The sequence below is a fragment of the Pinus tabuliformis genome, chromosome 8 (assembly GCF_031772625.1).
Source record: "Pinus tabuliformis cultivar Carrire ecotype Pingquan chromosome 8, CPIR1, whole genome shotgun sequence".
In the NCBI taxonomy this organism is placed as follows: domain Eukaryota; kingdom Viridiplantae; phylum Streptophyta; class Pinopsida; order Pinales; family Pinaceae; genus Pinus; species Pinus tabuliformis.
In genome coordinates, this window is record NC_142294.1 from 708,357,671 (window position 1) to 708,374,509 (window position 16,839).

Sequence of the window (16,839 nt, forward strand, 5' to 3'; positions counted from 1 at the left end):
AGCAAAGGCTTTGAGAATTACCAGAACACAGTCGCAGGCATGACTTAGACATCAACATGTGGAGACTTGAGTGCAATAAACAAGCAAGGCGAATGTAAATACTCACACGAGATCACGGAGTGAACCCAACTGTGTGTAGTCATCAAGTGAAACTCTTTAAGCGAGGCTCCGAAATTGGTGTAGAAATTTTTTTTGGAGGGTGGTTGTAGCCACTACAACAGGTCCTTCATGTCAAATTTAGACTACTGTTGAGTTTCCACTGTAGAAATTTAATGTGTAGATTCAAAACTTCTCATGAAATTTACTAGATCATAAGACTTGAAGCTAACTCTACTCATCTCTAGAAAGTAAATAACGATCGAGAACACAAATAATTAACATGCATCAAGATTCAACACACATACACAAAGATTTATCTAGGGGAAAGCAACTGCTCAAAACCCCTTACTATCTGTATTGCATTAATCAAAGAATAAAGAAGAAATACAATGCTTGCTCAATCCTGAGCAACCCTTGCACTAGTATAATCTATCTCACTACCTCACAGACTAACTCAAGCCAATACTTAGCTAATTTCTTAGCCTTACAAGCTCCTATTTCCTTGCGTTGTTTGATGAGAAATTATCCCCCTATTAATTAGAGAAATTACTCATTGAGAATTGTGCAATTCCTGTAGGCCTTTCTTTGACTACATGCGCCACCTGTACAACTTGGCAAATTCTACAACTGATAGTACACTGCCCGTGAACTCCAATCTCAACTGGGTAGCTCAAATTATCTGCATACGTGAGTTAATTTAGGCTAATTGATCAGTTTAACTAGATGATCACTTAGTGTGAAAAAAATTTATACACCCTTGACTGAACCTCCACTAGTTCTACTAACAATAAGAATTAGTTACACTAACAATAACTCAAATTAATTGAAAAAGATTGCTACAAATTAGCAATCAATCATGTAGAACTGAACTCAAGTGTCTCCAACTTGAATTAATTGAGTTAATTGAGTGAAAAGAGCTATGTCACCTAAGTTAACTACCTCTAAGTATTCTATTGAAATTGAAATTCGAATTTCTCCTAATTTAATTAAGGAAAAATTAAATTAGGATTTTCTTGTTACATCTTTAAAACTCCCTCTCGGCAAGAAATGGATTATTAGAAGCCCCAATCCTGCTTCTATGGAACTCGAATTTGCCTCTTGACAAGGCCTTTGTCAAAATATATGCATCCTATTCCTTTGTTGGAATGTACTGCAACAACATAATCTTCCTTTGTTGGAATGTACTACAACAACATAATCTTCCTCTGCACACTATCTCATAGATGGTAATACTAGATGTCGATAAAATTGGATTGATCATTAAATACTGGATTCTCAGAGAGTCTGATACAACTTTGATTTTCACAGTGAATCACTATAGGATCCATCTTTTGACCACATAAATAAATATTTATCTATTGCATCCAAAAAACATTGGAAGTTGAAGTACGCTTAGCCACATTCCACCTCACCATAGGCTCAATTGTGCTATAATTTTTCTCACAACTGACCACATTGTTGTTGTATCTTGATGACTTGAAGAGAACTTAACTCAATGTTATTTCACACTCTCATATTCATACCATACTTTAACACTAGAAGTAAAAGCCATTCTCCTTCACACACACAAAAAATCTTAGTGATCAACCTTTCCATGTTTTACCAAGCTCACAGTCACAAAAAGACCATGAATATTTTCAAAACACAATGGATTCCTTATCTGATCTTTACAGTCCCTTAGCACTCCCCTCTTTAGTGCTTTATGCTCCACACACAACCAAGACCATTCCTAGTACTCAGAGCCATCTAGTGAAAAGAGAAAGTGTTGCAACACATTCATTACCTGCCACATAAGTTGTCACTCACAACTCTTAACTAGTCATAAGATATGAACCTCTAGGAGTTCTATCACCAATCCTTTTTCCAGTTTGAATTTTCTAAGTGAGAGAAAGATGCATGAAAAGGTAATAGAAGGGATAAAAGTTAGAAGCTTAAAAACCAAGAAGAATAACTCCTTGATTGTGCCTCCCTCTTATTTTTATAATCACACCTTGACCCTTCATATTACCAACCTTTCATCTTGTTGGGAAGACTAACCATAAAATCAAAGGGAAATATAACCCAAGGTATATTTATCCTCTTAAGTCAAGTTTCCCCCTCCCCAAGGCATAAAAATCTGTTCGATGCACCCTTTCTTTAGCTCTAGCATTTTTATTAATAAAAATAAACATTACATCATATAATAGAGTTTGTCGTATTAACATTAGTGTTGGAACCCCATGATTATATGTTCTTAATTACATCAACAGATTTGGGGTAATGAAAAGGGTGTCATAGTCACCTCCCCATTTAAGGAACATTGTCCTCGATGTTCTACTATTTGTAAAACCATTTTATGCAGAAGAAGGGATATTCCTTTTTCATACAACATCATTTTCCATGTCCTTAGTTGCCACTTTGAGCAACCCAATTAATTTTTAATGGTCTAGTTACCTCTAGACCTCCTTGAATTCCAACATATTCCTATATGGTTTCCCATTTCTTCATAAATATTCCATAGGGAACACGTTTAGCTCATTTTTTTCTTAGACACAATCAATGTATTCATGACCCCAATGAGTAAGTACATGAAAATTTGAAAACCAATTCATTCAAATCTCCCTTTCCTTGTAGTCACATACCTTCCAGGTTTAAGCATCCCCTTCTCTGCCTCCTTAGTCCCTCAGGTGATCCATTCCTTGGAAATGATTCCTCGCATAGGAAGAGTCTTGAGAATTATGGATTCTTACATCCAAGGTATCCCTTTATATTGCTATAAATAACACAACACATTTGTCATAACATAATTCATGTTGATCAATGTATGTCATACGGTTCCAATGCCAACACAACGGTTTTTTCCTTAGAATGTTTAACTTCAGAACCATCAACTATCCTTCTTAGATAGATCATCATCTCACCTATATCACAATCATATTGTTTCCGTGAGATTAATATAATAATTTAAATCAAATATTTTTCCTTTTTATTTGCGTTTCCAAACTTGCTTCATATAGGAATTAGATTGCATAAATATGAGATTATTCTCATGATATTTGACTCTTGCATATGGTAGTACTCAAACTTCATTATCATAACAAAGGCCATTTCAACTACAATCTATACTTTCAATCTATCATTGGCTTAAAAGTAAATTGAAACAAATCTATCATTGCATTCTTTATTTTCATCACAAGCATTCCATAATGCATTCAAACAATTATTCCAACAACCAAAGGATCAAAATGGAAAGATACATATCTCTAAATTCACAAGTAGTTAGATTCATTTTTGCTTTGTAGGATGAGGATTCATGCCACTCATTCCACTACACAAAAATTCCTCAAAATGATTAGAATATATTTCTTTTCATGGCATTCAATCATTTAATTGATTGCATCATACAATCATGCATGCAGTCAATCCAGCAAGCATATATACCATCATGATTCATAATATAAGTATCATGAACAAATCATGTCATAATAACTCATGGATGCATCACAAATATTCTAGCAATCTTTATACACTGAAGGCTTCTTGCATTTCTCATAACCCACTAAGTATTAATGACCAACTTGCTTTCATATATCAACAATTCCATATAATTTTCACATTAATTAACAAAAACCAATCCTTCAATTACATGTTCCTTACCAAAATACTCAAAATTATATGATATAATAACTTGTTTCAAGCTTAGAAACTAAAGAAACTATTGGGCCAGTACTCATGGACTTATGAACACAATTGCAGTCCCTACATTTGCTTCATATGTCCCACATTTTCATGCATTCTGTCAAATGCATTACCAAAAAAACTTTTTCTCATGAGAGTATTATTTATTCATTTAATATTTGTTCAACATGGTAACTTAATGCATGCATACACTATTAATATCTTAATAAATATTTTTGCGCTAAGCATTTTTTGCCTTAACCATACCTCTTCTTAGGCGTTCATGCCATACATGCATTAATTTGAAAAAGAAAGATATCAAATTCAACTAAAAGGAATTCTTACCCAATTCATTCACCTTTTTACCTTTGCTTGCTGCTTGCCCTACTTACTTGCCTACCATCACATGCATTCTCAACTAAGACATTTTCAAGGAGTTCAACTGAATTATTAGAATACCTCATGTTGCAACATTGAGTAGCCCTTGAAATGATATCAACCTCACATATTAACCACAACTCTATCATTTCATCTGCTTGCACACAAGTTTAAAAGAATATTCGTAAAGGGCATTTGCACTATGTATCCAATTTACACATTAAAATAATTCCTTCAATAATGCAACTAAATTGCGCATATACATCTTATCATGCATGCACCATACTTGCACATATTCCATGTTATTCATACACATTTATTTTAAAATTATTTTCATCCTATCTTGTTTTTAATCATTCACATGACAAGTCTCATAAGCATAAGAATAACCATACTACTTTATTTTATGTGGCAATTAACAATAAGAAATCTCTCTTGGAAACTTTCCATATGAGGATTCCATGTAGCACGGAATTCATTAACCTTACTATATCACCCAAAACATAACAAGTACCAATTTCTATTTTCTTGCCATTCACAGATTCTTATTATTTTCATATATAAAATATATCATCTAAGCACAATTCTTAGTTAATGGAAACTCCTTTCTTAAGCAATTTTAACAGATGTGACTTTACTTTCTATCTAGTTCATATTGACCTAGTCAAGCCCTTATTGGCTAATATTTTATCTATATCTTCTCTCTAATGCAAATATGCAAGGTAGGATTCCAAGATCATTAGGAACACTCACCAAAGGTTTGGTTAAACACTCATATATGGATCCCAGTGTCCAATGGGTTTATCAACTACCCTCTGACAACAAGCACCAAGGTGGCTTATCAACTTGTTGTAGAAAACAACAACCCTCCCATTTCATTTTAATCATAATAATAGCGGGGACCCTTTTGTTTATATTTAATTTATAATTTTGCCTTAAATACACTCTTTAGCTCTAGTTAAAGCATTATAATTATAAAATATGCCTTTTTAAAAGAATCATCACAGCCTCAAACAAAATTACTAAATCTTTGGAAAATCACACTTTTACTTTAGCACTTAACCACAAGGTGCTCTATAATACTATTGCTATATTATTTCTTGAGTAGTGGCCCCACTCTACTTTAATAACCTACCTACCCAAAAACCCTTAACATGTTTTAAATTCAATTAACAATATCTTCCAGGCATCCAACCACTCTTGTGTCCTCTATATACATCCCGCGTCCATATGCCTAGAACTTTATTTTAATCGTCTCTGGGGTCTCCCATTCAGGCTTTCGGCTACTCCTCCCTGCTCTCTACTAACTCCGTGCCTCCAATACATGAAACATTATTCTATTTTCATCCAGGCTCTCCTATCCAGGAAACTACATACGTACTCTTCTCTCCTATACTACCTAAATTCCTAGAACCCCGATTAATTTATAAATTGAAATTTTAAAATCCTCCAGGGCACTTTACTCTAGGGCCCCAATGTGGCGCTCTTCACGTGGCCTCCCACACACCTATTGTCCAATCAATCAAATGCTCTCATTATGGTTATTCCTTGGCACATTTATGGTGGAAAACTAGTTAATTTAAGGGTATAAACCATCAATTAACAATTCATTTCTACTATCTAGCATATTTTCTCTCCTCTGCTAATTTCCTCTATTTTTGCAGGTGAGCTCCGATACTTCCTGACTAGACGAAATGAAGAAGGAAAAGTCTAAAAAGAAGACCCCAACACAACAACATTTTGGCCCATACAAAGAGATGGTATATGATAATATTCATGGCATAGGTTGATGAGTCCCATCAATAGGTATATCTTGAAGTTCATTATGCTATCCTTCAGCCTTAAAACTATCATTTTCTCACACTTATTCACATTTTTGGTTATAATATGCTTAGTAAGAAGAGTAAAAGGTGTTTGTCATAGTATGTGGCCTAATGTGATTAAATTGCAAGAAAATAATAATTTTTGATGCATTTACTATGCAGGGCCTTGAAGAAGACAATCAAGAGGGAATATAGGGAGGCTTGTCCACCTCCTTAACTCTCTAAATCAGTTTGATATCACCAAATCCTCACTCACAATATTGAATTCACTGACAATTGAGTAACTCCAAGTGCATGAGAAGCTCAAGGAGGACAAGATCCACAATTTTCAAGATCAAGGAGGAAATCACTCCTATTTTCAAGGGAGTTGCTATCAACTACCCTTTTGTATAAATAAATGAGCTGAAAGGCTCATTAGGATTCAAATTTTTGATTCAGCTAGGAGTAGCTATTGAGCCTAGGGATTGACATTGTCATTGTTAACTTTCATATGATGTATGAGACTACTATTTTCTAATAATGAGAAGTTGGTTATTAAGTTTCATTTGAGCTAGTGTTAGAGGGCTGAAACCCTTGGGTTTGGGCCCAACCCAGAGGCTTTGGTCCCTCTATTGTATTTCTATATTTTTCTTATTTTAAAGCATTTCATGTATTTCTTTCATTGCAGTAGATGTTAAGCTATAAAACCTGTGATTGCAACCTTCCTTATCACCTCTCTTGTGGGAGAATGGTTGGAAAGATTTACAATCTCAGTCCAAAAACATTTTGTTTATGATTTCTTGGAAACAAATAGATGTTAGTTTTCCTTCTTCATATTTACTTTTTGCAACTTAAGAGTTAGTTTAGTGATCAAAATAGTGTTGTGGCATAGAATAGATGTTATTCAAATTCAACTAAACTTTTCCGTCATAGTTTATATCAGTGCGTTAATGATCAATTGACGCACATTGCATACATGTGGCTAGTTGCGGGGTTGTGTTTATCTGCAGGGGAGATCACCTCTTTCATCTCCACTCATACTTCTTCATCTTCTCCTTCCACCCTTCAGTTCTGCTCCCAAAACTCTGTTTCCACAGTCACTCTGTTTAGACAATTTAGGATACAGTGGGCATTCATCTTGGTGCCAGACAAACCTCCGAGAGGTACTAGGCTTAGCTATAAGGCTTCACCAACATTCCTTCACTCCGTCCTACCTTCATCCACCTCTTCATACTTCAAGACACCATCTCCACCCTAGAAAGGCTCTCATAACTCCTCTTATAGCAATACAGGACCTCATGTAGCAACACCTGTAGCTGGCCTGTAGCACCACTTTCCTCCACCTTTTTTCTCCCTACTTCAATATTAGCTTAGTCAAGATGAACAATGACCCCAAATTTTTATTTTATGATTAAGATAAGCTCTTAGACCACTCCAACCACCTCTTTTCTCACTCCAAAATGAGGTAGAATTAGTGTTTATTCATTCACAAGCATGATAAAAGTTAGAATTCTGATTTTCAAGCAAATGTGAAGTAGATCAATGGTACATGAAAATAGGTTACTGATTTGATGAATTATGCAAGATAGAGTAGCTTTGCTTATGCAAGTAGATTAGTCCTTTCTCTTTCATGTAATGTTAGTTAGCATCTACAAGTTGAACAAATGGAGATTCCATTTTCATAGTTAAGAATCAGGTTTCAACTGTGCTTTCACTATAGTTGAATTGTAGGAATGGTTTATGAACACCTTGATTTGATGTCATGACTAAGAGAGAAATGAGTAGAATTTTACCTAATGTGCATATAAAATGTCATCTCTAAGTTTTCATGAACCCCGAGTTGATAATTTGAGTTAAGGAGCCCCTGGGAATTGTAACACTCTTGGTACAATACGAGGGCTCACCACTTTTTGGCGCCATTGTTGGTGAGGTGTCTAAGTAGGTGTTGTTTATGACGAGCATTATTTTTTCTTGAATCAGTCTTATTGCTTTGAAAAAGTGAATTTTTTTTTTTCGTTCATGCCTCGTAGGAGTAGGGATAATCAAGGAAAATTCTTGCCAAAAACCCCCACACCCTTAAACAATCAACCTTCATTCTTCTTTGGTGACTGTGAACTTCCCTCTCTAACTACAGGGGAGTTAGAAGACCCTCTAGGTGAGAAACCTAAAATTTTTGAAGAACCTATTGGGGAAGAAGAAGAACCCATCTCACCTACCCAAACCATGGATGAAAACTAGAACATTGAGCTCAGCCCTATTAGAGAGACCTTTGGAGAGGCTAGGATGAAAAATACAAGCCATGCTACCCTTCCACATTTCCATGGCCTAACCTATGAAGATCATGACACCTTCATGTTTGAGTTTTTTTTTATCTGTAGGAAATATGACTATGCCTTTGATGAGAAGAAGATGGAGTTGTTTCTTTATACCCTCAAAGATGCAGCCTTGTGCTGGTTTATGAGTCTACCTAGAGGCAACATCACCACCTAGTTCCAAATGAAACAAACCTTCAATGGTAAATACCGGATTACTGCAGGTCCAAAGAAACAAAGGAGGAAATCTTTAGAATTACCCTTGGACTTGATGAATCTTTGGAAGAGTATGAGGAAAGGTTTCAACTTAATTATGGGAGGGCCAACTATACCCTCGATTCTGATTCACTCAAACTAGTTCTTGTCTGAGGGACTAGGGAATATGTAATGGAAACCCTCAACATTCTATATGGAGGAGATATCTACCAATTACCTTATGATGTCATCAAAAATGTATTCGAGAATTATTCTAGGGATGTTAGGAAGAAGGGTTGGTCTAGCCAAAAATTGGTTAGTTCTTCTCTCTCCACAACACCCATCAAGCATGAAATAGGGGATATGTTGGAGGATTTCAAGAGTTAAATGACTGCAAATGCATACTATTCAAATCAAAAGGAAACAAGAGGAAGCAAAAAGGGAGCTAGCTATTTTCTTCCCTAGATGTAGTAAAAGACATTCTAGGAATGAATGCCCACTGAATGTTATACAAGTTTTCCTAGTATGTGAAGAGAATCATGCAACAAAAAAATGTCCCTCTCTGCTAGGACTAAAAGTTGTATACCAGGGAGGAGTAGAGAGTGGGTCAGAACAACTCTGTTTCATTAACCAAAGGAGGCCACCAGTGCCTCAATCATATCAACAAGGCATGCAAGGTGCACATTATCCTCACTAAAGTTTAAATCAAAATGCACCTTTTTAGCCTTGGTACCCTTCCACTCATCCATCATGGTCCACACCTCCTCCTTGGCCTTATGCTCTTCCATACCCTCCTCAACTTATCAACCATCATTTTCAGCCATATCCACCCCAATATTCCCAATGGGGAAACCCCTCACAAGGGTGGAGGCCTCAAACAAACCAACCTCCTACTTTATTGCCTCCACCCCAACCTCAACCACAACTAACTCATCCTACTCCACCTAAGCAACCTCAAATTCCTGCTCAACCTAATCCAAACCCGAACAATAAGCAGGCACAATAGGTCTATAGTGGGGAAAAATCTTATCCTGCTTATGCCATGGAAATCCAAGAACTCAACCTTCAGTCTGGGAGGGTGCTCCCAGATAATCACCCACCTTCTCCACATGAAGAGCTTTAAGGAGAGAAGGAAGAGAGTGTCCCTCAAGTCAATGCACCCCCTATCCTGAAAGGTTGATCCACCCTAACCAACACACCCCAGAAGAGGTTGAACTTCTAGGAGAATTGAAGATTTGTGTTAAGATACCCCTTCTCTAGGCCATTAAATATGCTCCCATCTACAACAATATTATTAAAGAAAAATGTTTCAAAAGGCCTGGGAGAAGAAGAAGAGATACCCCCACCATAAATGTTGTTGGACAACTATCCGATTTGATGTTTGGGAGGGTGATACCCCCAAAATACCTAGACCTTGGTAGCCTAGTAGTGGATGTCCACATTGATGGCAGTATGGTCCCTAATACCATGATTGATCTTGGGGATGAAATCAATGTGATTACTAGGGAAGCCATGTTAAAGCTCAATATCTAAGGGTATTTGAGAAATACCACCACAATGCTACAGCTTGCAAACAGATCCATAGTAGCTCTCGAGGGAATTATTGAGGATTTCATGGTATCCATTGACTCTTGGGAGTACCCTACTAATTTTTTGGTCCCAAAACAAAATTTAATAGCTATCCTCTCATCTTAGAAAGACCTTGGTTGGCCACTGCTGATGCCCACATTAGTTGTAGGGATAGGAACATGACTATAAAGCATGAACATTTATCAAAAAACTTGTGTTGTATCCTTCTACTCAACCTTCTATTGAATATGATTTATCCATATGGTTAGAGGACAAGGAAGAGGATGAATTGTATCATACAACTCCCTACCTAGTCTACACTCTAGATACTGTTATAGGAGGGGGACAACTTGATGAAGATGATCTTATTAACCATATCCTTCATAATCAACCTCCCACCTCCATACCAATTGATGATTTGACGAAAGAATCTGGGAGTAGTTCTTGGACTCACTTATGCTCTGTTGACTCAAGTCTAGAACATGTCAATATTGTAGAGTTTGGCCCATCCAGAACTTTAAAGATCAACCCCTCTCTCTCACCCAACCAGAAAGAACAATTGTGCAATGTATTGAGGCAACACTTAGATGCTTTTTCTTGGGATTATAAGGAAATGAAAGGCATGCATCCATTAATTTATACTCATCATATTTACATTTAGGAGAGATGCAAGCCTATGCACCAACCCCAGAGAAGGATGGACCCAACTCTTAAGGACATTGTGAAAGGAAAACTACAAAAAATACTGGATGTAGGGTTCATATACTCCATTTCAGATAGTGAGTGGGTTTAACCTCTTGTTTTAGTTCCCGAGAAGAATGGGAAGTGGAGAATATGTGGTTATTACCGAGAACTTAACAAGGCTACAAAGAAGGGACATTTTCATTTGCCCTTCATTGACCAAGTCCTATATGGCTTTGCAGGGAAGAAATTCTTCTCCTTCCTAGATGGATTTAGTGGATACAACCAAATATAGATTAGCCCTGAAGACCAAGATAAGACCACATTGACATGTGTTTGGAATACCTTTGCCTATAGAGTTCTTCCATTCAGTTTGTGAAATGCCCCTGCTACTTTTTAGAGGGCAGTTCTGAGTATTTTTGCTGAACTTGTTCATGACTTTGTTGAAATATATATGGATGATTTCACTCCCTATGGATGTGACTTCCATGAAGCTCTCCCCAATTTGTGCAAAGTCTTGAAGAAAAGTATTAAAATGAATCTTTCAATGAGCCCTGAGAAATGTGAATTTTTGTTGAATGCAGGGACTATCCTTAGCCATTCTATATCCAAGGAGGGAATACAGGTTGACCCAAACAAGATTGCCATCATCAAAAGGGTACCTATACCTCAAAAGAAAAGAGATGTCAGGAGTTTCCTTGGATTAGCTGTGTATTATAGAAGTTTCATTAAATATTTTAGCAAACTAGCTTCACCCTTGTTTGGTTTGCTGGCTAAAGATTCATATTTTTGTTGGACAAGCAACTGTCAAGAGGCCTTTGAAATACTAAAAGAAAATCTGACCACTGCACCCATCCTTAGGGGTCCCAACTGGGAATTACCTTTCCATATACACACATATTCCTTAGATAAAGCTATAGGGGTTGCCTTAAGACAAGTGGAATACAAATTGCCTTATGTTATCTATTTCATTAGTAAGAATATGTCTAAACTTGAGTTGAATTATACTATCTCTGAAAAAGAACTCTTGGCTATAGTACATTATCTAAACAAGTTTAGGAATTATATCACTGATTATCAAACTTTGGTTCACACTGATCACGCAACCATTAATAATTTAATGAATAAACATGATGTCAATACTAGGATAAATAAATGGTTGTCATTATTACAACAATTTGATTTGAATATTGTTGATAAACTAGAGAAGAAGAATGTGATTGCACATTTCTTGAAAAGACTAACTCTGCCTACAGGAAAGGAAGAGATGATAGATGATCAGCTTCCAGATGAACACCTCTTTGCCATCTCGGTTCTTTCTCCTTGGTTTACGATGTAGCCAACTATTTGGTTGTTGTGAGGTTCCCTCCTATCCTATCCTCTAGGGAGAAAAGCAAGATTGTTAGGAAGAGTGCCCCATTCACCTGGATTGGGGGAAACCTTTTCAGGTTGGGGTTAGATAAGATCCTAAGAATGTGCGAGGGAAGAAGAGGCCTTTGAAATCCTCTCAACATGCCATGATGGGCCCTGTGGGGCCCACTTTCCTGTTAATAGGACAACTTTCAAAGTTCTACGATCAAGTTATTATTGGCCCACTTTACATCAAGATGCAAGGAGGTACACCACCAAGTGTGATCAATGTCAAAGGATGGGTAAGCCAACACCCAAGGATGAGATTCCCTTACAACCTCAAGTGACTCTAGAGCCATTTGAAAAGTGGGGCATGGATTTCATTGGGACTATTGATCCCCCATCAGGACAAAAAGTACATATCACTGTGTGCATTGATTACTTGACCAAATGGGTTGAAACAAAAGAAGTAAAAGAAACAACTAAGTAGAAGGTGGTTGAATTTCTTAGGGAGAATATCTTCTACAAATTTGGTTTTCCTAGCGAATTAGTCACTAATAAACAACACAATTTTCATCAATTTTGATTGAAGACCTTATGAAGCAGCACCACATTAAGCAAAACACATCCATTTCCTATCACCCTCAAGAAAATGGGAAGGTAGAAGTCACCAATAAAGCATTGGAGAACATTATTACAAAGGTTGTTAGCAACAACTAAAAATATTGTGCAAACAAACTTTTGGAAGCTACTTGGGCCTACAACACCACTTGATTCAATCCCTTTGAGTTGGTCTATGGGAAGAAGACCCTATTGTATATTGAATTTGAGTATAATACCTCGAGGATGTCAGCTCAGTTAGACTTGGATCTCACTTCAACACAACTGGAAAGGCTATTCCAACTCAATGGTCTAGATGAATTCATAATGCAAGCTATCCTACACACTGAGGCAATCCAACTACAAAGGAATATTTGGCATGACAAGCACATAAGAGAAATGAGTTTCCAAAAAGGAGATTGGGCCCTGTTGTATGATTCCAGATTTAAGGATTTCAAGGGGAAGCTGATGACAACATGGCTGGATCCCTAGCTATTAAATAAGTGTCATGAGAATGGGTCTGTCCAAATAAAAACCATGAATGAGGAAGGGATTGCCTTACTTATCAATGGTCATAGGTTGAAATTGTACAAGAAACCTCTGTCTAAGGAAGAATTTGTCAGTTCAGTCAACAGAGAGTTAAATGTAACTGGGAGGCTCATAGCCCTCAGTCCACCAAAATTCTAAAAAAATAAAAAATTAATAAGAGGGCCTAGATGAAAACCTCCATGAGGCATCTGAGGCCCATTCCTGAGTTGAAAACCTCCCTGGGGCAACCGAAGAGAAAAAAAAAGAACCCCAATTGAAAACCTCCTTTGAGACACCTAGGGAAGACATGCGGGATGAAAACCTCTACAGAGGTAGTCTGCTTCTCTCAAAAAAAAAAAGAAAAAGAGAAAAGAGAAACAAATGGAAGGAACTCTTACACCATTTCTACTAACATTCTTATTCTTTTGCAGGACTACACACAGTTGGAAGATTTTATGGCCACAGGACAAAACCTACAAGTTTCCATTCATCCTTCCATCCATACACCTCATATCCACACTCTCCATTCACATACCCATCTCTCTCCATCATCCAATCAACTAGACACTCCAATTTTACCTCCTCGTTGTGATGCTACAGGAGGGACCTGTATTGCTATAGGAGGTCCTATAATGCTATAGGAGGGGTATCCAATGGGAAGAATAGACCATAAGGCCATGCTGCCTCTAGGAAATGATAAAGGGGGTTCCTCTAATGATTCCTTCATCACCATCCATTCCATTTAGCCAAAAATTGCTCAAAATTTCCACTATGTCCTATCTCTAAAAAAAACCATTGAAACACATGTTTACTATTACTCCAACATATACACTTCCTCATGACTCTAACCCTATCCTCATGACCTGTCATCACTTCCCCTCACACCAACATGCAAGATGAAGACTTCAAAGGAGGATTAAATGATTGCTACAAGGAGAAAACTCCTCCTGTAGCAGCCCGTGTAGTCACAACAGAAATCTCTGAGATCCTTTTTTTCACTAACATAAAGAATGATGGATCCATGTATGCAACCAAGAAGGGACACATCATCCTCAGGTGACATTCCAATAGCAGTAGCAAAAACTTAGACATCAGGTAGGCACCTGCACACACACAACAAAATTATGAGTCAGGGTATCATCAAGTTATGAAGACATGCACAAGAAACAAGTAAAAGAGTGAACTCCCTCTGAGATCAGATGTTATATAAACCAAATCCAACATGCAACCATCTCCAAAAATTTGATCTAGGGGTAGGCTCAGGTATGGCAACCCTCACTTCTTCACTATGCATAAAATGATTAAAGTGTATAATGGTCGAGAAAGGATTTTTAATAGGATGCAGGTGGCCATTGAACTTGGCCACCCTCATCTAGTGAACTTAATTTTGTATTAGTCACCCATGCAATGTGGATATGTCAACTCAAATTGAAGTGGTGTTCACAAAGAGTGGGGTGATAATAATGAGGAGAGGAGAAATGGCTGCAAGGGGTGGGGACAATGGTTCAAAAAAGGAAACTCATGTATATGCCATGTAACCAAAGCGCTTCGAGCCTTTTCCACTAAGAGAATATTATGTACTGGGTTCGACTTCAATTTTGCATTAGCTCATTTCAAAAAAGGTAGTTAGAGGAAGCATGGGCTATTATTATCAGGCCACCTAGGGTGCTACTGAGAAGTTTTGAACCCTCTCTACATGTGCTATAGGAAGGCTGAGAAGGAGTTATAGAAGGAATTAAAGGGCGAAAGCGAGCCACAGTGACACAAAATTGTCTCCAAACCCTCATTCACACATAAATCCATTTTGAAAATAAGCAAATGACATCCTCCTTCCTTGTTTTCCATCCACTTGCATGAGAATTCTACCTGGAATTGATAGCTTGTAGTAGACAATTGAGAAGTAGGAGGTCTTTCTAAAAATTGTTGTGGGTAGAAGCAAAGAAAAAGAGTTTGTTTGATATCAATTCTAGCATACTTCTCCCTCACTAATAAAAAAGAGTTTAACACTATTTCCACAACTGAGAGTGCTTTAAATTTTTTTTGAACTCCACACCTAAGTAACACCAAGGAGAGGTAGTAGAAGAAATGCAGGGAGGATTTAATAGAAGAGAACCCACAAACACCAAGAGGATTCACCAACACCCCCATGTAGTGAACATCTTCAGAAGACATCAATGGTTGGGTTTATTTGAATTGATAAAAGGATATGATGATGATATCACTCATGAATTTTCCATGGCATTGCATCCTCAAGGGGAAGATAGTGCCACTACTGTTGTCAGAGGATTGACCATCTTATTAAGTCCTGAAACCATAATTAGAGTGACCATCTTACCCTTGGGGGTTCAATGAATTGAATAGGAGAAGGCAATAAGTGTGGCAACCAAGAATAACTTCTTCATTTAGAAATAGAAGCCCATAAAAGATAAGAATGGAGTAAGAATAGAAACCCTGCCATACCCCTGGGATGAGGTGGCTTATCACATCCTAAAATATATATCTTGTGAAGGGAGATTGTGTGTGGTATATGCATATCATTTTAAGTTACTTCATGAGTTAATATTCCAAGTGAAATTGCATCTCCCTCAAAGATTTAGTGTTCCCCATTTCCTCCTACACTCAATCATTGAAATGAGCTAGAAGGTGAGGGAAGGAAAGCATCAACACTTATCCCATAATGGCCTTATCAAGTTAATTCTAATGGATTCTTTGAGCCACATAAGGAACCTTGTCCTCTAGACTAATTTTGTGGAGATATTCATTGAAAACCAAGCCGTCACACCTGGCGAAACACCAACCTCTAGCACTAGAAGTAGGGGAGGAAAAGAAGAAGAAGAAGATGCAGGCAGAACAAAGGAAGAAGAAGCAGTAGGAACAAAGGGAGAATAATTATAGCTTAAGGAATAATAAGAAGGGAAACAAGTAGAAGAGAAAGGAATCCCTAAGAAGACTTCTAAATCACAAGGAAAAGAGAAGCAAGGACATCAAACACATATTTCTCCAGGGAATTCTGAGCAAGAAGTGGCTACCACATTGGCCAGATTGAGCACTCCTGTCAATATCAAAAGGATGAAACCTAGGCAAGGTCCCCTCTATTTCAAAACAAGGAAAAATAGTAGGATTAGGTAGGGGAAATCACAACCTCCTTCAGATGTCCCTATCACTATTAAGGAGTCACCTAGTAAAAAGGGAGAAATGGGGCCCAATGAAGGAAAAATTGAGGAGATTACCTCTTCTAAGAGAAAAATCAAACCACCCGTGACATATGAGAGAAGACCCACTGCCAGGGAAGTGACCTTCAAGAAACCCAAGACACAAGTTTCCCTTGAGCAAGTAGAAAAAGAGGAGCTACAGGAGAAACGAGGGCATCTACAGGAGAAACAAAAAATGATATAGGAGCAGAAAAAGAAGCAACATGAAGGAGTGACCACCTTGAAAGTAGATGAAAAATACCTCTAAGAGATTCAATAACCTAATCCACAACCCAACTTAGGGTCCTATTACAAATTTATTAAGGGAGGAAGGATCATACCTGAAAAGTTTGCAGTCCCACTCCTCTATGAGTTGGAAATAGAGAGAGGAAAAACACATAGGTGGATGCAAATTTCCAAATCTAAGAATGTAGAATATGTGGGATTCATGGAGGAGAAAGTCATTGAAATGGGCAA